Source organism: Poecilia formosa, unplaced genomic scaffold, assembly GCF_000485575.1.
Source record: "Poecilia formosa unplaced genomic scaffold, Poecilia_formosa-5.1.2 Scaffold640, whole genome shotgun sequence".
Classification (NCBI taxonomy): domain Eukaryota; kingdom Metazoa; phylum Chordata; class Actinopteri; order Cyprinodontiformes; family Poeciliidae; genus Poecilia; species Poecilia formosa.
Window position 1 is genome coordinate 49,934 of NW_006800579.1, and position 4,381 is coordinate 54,314.

At 36.9% G+C, this 4,381-nt stretch overlaps 1 protein-coding gene and 2 long non-coding RNA genes across 5 annotated transcripts in view; 2 read left to right on the plus strand and 1 right to left on the minus strand.

Moving 5' to 3' along the window:
• Nucleotides 1–4,381, plus strand: part of LOC103130499 (epidermal growth factor receptor substrate 15-like 1) — a 30,956-nt gene that overhangs the window by 16,611 nt on the left and 9,964 nt on the right. The gene's annotated exons all lie outside the window — the stretch shown is intronic.
• LOC107834489 (uncharacterized) lies at nucleotides 783–1,485 on the minus strand. The gene is made up of 2 exons (XR_001660280.1): nucleotides 1,404–1,485; nucleotides 783–1,365 (listed from the first exon to the last, which is right to left on the minus strand). It is a non-coding gene; the product is annotated as an uncharacterized LOC107834489 (long non-coding RNA).
• LOC107834488 (uncharacterized) lies at nucleotides 1,359–4,253 on the plus strand. The gene is made up of 2 exons (XR_001660279.1): nucleotides 1,359–4,000; nucleotides 4,064–4,253. It is a non-coding gene; the product is annotated as an uncharacterized LOC107834488 (long non-coding RNA).

Consider the following 4,381-nt stretch of genomic DNA (forward strand, 5'->3'; position numbering starts at 1 on the left):
TTATAGTATGTCTAAGGTCTCACTGGCCCTCCGGCTCCTTTTGTGAAAAGAGGCGCAGCCATGGATAATGTTTCTCTTTGAAACAAAGTGTTTGTCAAATTTCTGCATCAATATAGTGAACTGATACTCTGGATGTGGCAGGAAACACAAAAGAGCCAAAAATAGGTGCAGCATCTCTCCCCACAGAGTACAGGAGTGAATTTACCTGCACCTCGGCGCTCTCTCTGTCAAGTTTCAACTCGACTCTGAAGCAGGAGAATCTCTTCCGCCACGTTGGCCACTCCTCAGGCTCCGTAAAATGAAATGGTTCTGGAGGTCCAAACTTTGCCATTGTGCTCTCTCTGTAGGCATTTAAATCCTTAATTCTGTCACCATGTCCTGGTATAAGGGAAATCACAAGAGGTAATCGTCAGTTGAAAAGCCATGCTTCTTTATTTAGCTACAGCATAAGGCAGTCTTTCTCAAACTGTGGTCCACTGGTGGTCCATGAGGTACTGCATGTAAACCAACGTTCATTTGCCGTGATGGAGCTCAATGCACCTGTCGCAACAGCTAGTTTACCAAAGGAGTGCGTTAAAAATAATGTTGGAAAACTGGCTTAAAACCAAGTCACTGAAAAGAAAGGCTGCACATGCTGGTGGAAAGAAAACAACTTCAGGACTACTTATGATCAGAGGAAGCTAAGTCATAGCTGCTGCTAAGTGTTGATGTGTTGTTCAAGAGTGATTGGATTTCTATGGTGAGCAGTAGGACGCGACTCAGTTAGTGAGAACTGTTCTTTGTTTTTTTTTTATTAATTTGCTTGCCTATGATGCTCTGATTACACATCTACAGCTATTGTTATTTTTATTTAATTAAAAATCATTACATTAAATTAATTAAATACAATTGCTAGAAATGGGTTAATTACTTTTATACTTAATGGTGCTGAAAAGGATTTTTTGTTTCTGTTAAGGCAACTCAAGTCTATTTTTCTGTAATTGTGCTTCTAAATCACAAATAGCCCTAAATGTCATTAATGCACATAACACTTCGTAGTAAAGAACAATTTCTTTCATTTCTGTGTGTTTGACATCATTGGAAAGCTTAGACTCCACACTATCAGAATCAGTGAATAACTCAAAATGCCCAAGTAGACGTGTTCATGGCTTTGTTGTGGCCAGTCACATTTACCAAACAGCACCACTCTTCTCATTAAGATGATCAAAGAAAACAACAATATGTGAGTTAAGAGATTAATATTTTCATTTCAGGTTGCATTATATATAAAGATGTGTTATCGTGGGGGCAATTTCAGGTTAGGTGGTCCGTGACTGTTTGTTAAATGGGTTAAGTGATCCTCAGCCTGAAAAAGTTTGAGAAACACTGCTATGTAACGTCTGAGTAGAAACCTTGAGAAACACTGGCATAAGGTAACAACATGAACTGCTTCTTTTTTGAACTAGTTTCTCTGTATAGTTTGATAGTGCTCCCCTAATGGTCATGAACCCAAACTACTGTAACTCCAGATGTACAATAGAAACTAACCTCACAACAGCCACTAAAGCCAAAAAACCTTTAAAAAAAATTCTCACAAATTATGGAGGTAAAAAATATAAGAACATTGGAGAAATGTTCCATATGCAATGAGTTGACAAATGGAAGGATTTTTTGAGTGAACACTGTAATTTCCAGACTATTAGTCATAAGCCACAAACAAGTATGGCTTAACATAATATTTATACAGAAATATATTTTTAATGAAATACGTACTGGTAGCATACAAATACATACCGTAAATGTTTTTTCCTAACTGTTGTTGTAATATGGCTGCTTAAAGCAAAAGGAAAAATAATTGATTGCGGTCCTAGTCTAACTCCTGCACACTGAAACCATCAAAGTCGACTTCTTTAGTGTCAGAGTTGAACAGCCTCACACACACTTCCTTAGTCTCTCTTTCGTTGTCTCTCTCAGCATCACTTTTGTTTTGAGGTAAATTTGCTCTTGGACTTCTGCTGTCCTCTTCATCTCACAGCTGTCCACCCTTTTGAAACCTGTTGGTTAAAAGCAGTGCATTAGCCGTATCACAGCAAAGAATCAAAGCATGTAAAAAAGTATTGGCTTATAGTTCAGAAATAACAGCATTAAGAAACTGGAGCTTGGGTAGGGCCCAAACTTAACTGACATATACAGCAATTGTGAAAAATGAAGCCACATCTTCCCACAGGTTAATGATGAGACAGATCAAAGACGAGTCAGCAGTCTCGTCTGTGAAAGTCAACCAAACTTTAATAAAATGCAAAAGATGTCTTTCAGAAATCAGACAGAAAAAAAATGCATAGATTCAGTCAGATCTGGTATATACTCTGATTACCTGCAGTTACATAGATTTAAGCCACATTTACGCTGCAAAACAAGCCGCTTCTGGAATATTACCGCACCATCTGCTTGCCTAACTAATGATGGTTGGTTACTTTTAACAGTTTTGGTTTTATGAGTCATACTTCCTAAAAAGGAGTTGTTATTTCTGAGATTCTCCAACTCCAGGTGCAAAACCTGGAACCACACTATCTCTGATTTGTTCGAGCTGACCAGTGCAAGAATGTGCAAACATAATATTTCAGAGCAGCAGAGCTGTGATATCATGATATCATTATGACAAATCATACTGAGTTAATTAATATAAGTTTCAATAACTGCAACATATTGTAATAAAAGAATAAGTGTTTTATCGCATATTGTAATAAAAGACAAAATATAATCCCACACAAGCCTACACGTTGCTCACGACCCTGCAGGCTGGCAGCCAAACAGCATTGTGGATGAAACAAGCTATTTTTGTTTTAAGGTTTAGGAAATTGCTTTTTATATATGTTATCATTTGTAATACATTAGAAGTTCTGAGAAATATATACCAAAATAGTACTACAACAAATATTACAAATAAAAATGCATGCAAGCTTTTGCACACACCAGAGCATTTTAGGGAAGTTTACATTTCAGATATTAAATGGGATGTTTTTTTCTTGCTTCTTAATATTACTGACTGTAGAATTTTCTAACATAAGACACGGCAGTATCACCACTCAACTGTCATTCCTTTTGTTTGTTGACCCTGCATGAACTTGCTGTGTGTGTATGTGGATGTGTGCGTGTACGTTTGCGTGTGTATGTTTGTCTGTACTTAGTAATCAGTGAGCTTCTTTGTTCTTTTTTCAACACACTTTTAAGTTCTTGCAATAGATCTTCCAGCACACATCAAACAGCTATGGCTGAAAATCTTGTCCCTGAACGTTTTTTTATTTAATGTAATAGGGACGTTTCTTGACACTCAAGGACACTACAAAACACACAACAAAATGTTAATAAAATCACCTTTAATAGAGGGTGACAACTTTACAGAGTAGAAAACTGTTTATTCATTAACATTACTTATTTCAAATGGAAGCATACATCTACATGATAATATTATATTTATGTAATGTAAAAAAATATTGAACAAAGGTTAAAGTAAAATTACCACAGCAAATTAGCTTAGCGTAGAGTTGGATCCTTTGAACTAATTGTCATTATGTCATATTCATTACATCTTAAAAACATTTCCAAAATTCCTCATTTTACACAATAGAAATTTGCATTATAAACCGTATACAGTAGAAACGATAGAAATTTGAATAGAACTCTGCAGTCTACCGACTAACTGAGGTAATGCTTGTTGATGACGTAATGGCTGACATCAAGACAGAACAAGCAGCATGTTTGACAGTGCTAGGCAAGAGCTTGTTAAAAAGGCAAAAACATTAATTATATGAACCTGGATCTGGAATGCTTGGTCAGACAGTGGGAAACCAGGAGTGCATGAAGGATTGGTGCAACCCCTGCCAGGACCCACACAAGGTAAAGCTCCACAAGGTAAAGACCAATGGACTCTGCTTTTTAACCCTCCTGCTGTCTTAGCAATGCTCAGGAGGAGAAAGGCAGATGTCACGGTCAGACAGCGGGGAAGCATCAATGAGACAAAGTGACGAACTGACGATCTTTCCAAAACCACAAGCACACTATGGATAGTGTAAAAAAACAGTAGAAAAAAAACTTGGGATTTCAGTTCAGAAATTACACCACCTCTTAAACACCAAACATGTTACTTGTCAAAAATGACCAGGGGCGCAGTATAGGAGGAAAAGTTATGACAATTCTAAGGGCCCTTGATGAGAGGGGCCCTCCACAAAAAAAAAAAAAAAAAAAAAAAGAATTTACAGAAATTAAAAAAAAAATCAGGGCCCTGTCAGTTACTGTTATTGTGTTTTTAAAAATTGTTTTTAGCAGTAAAGATTAAATGTTACCCCTCCCAGACCAAAAAGCACACATCTATATTTACACTGGACTCCCTCCTGTATCTGCA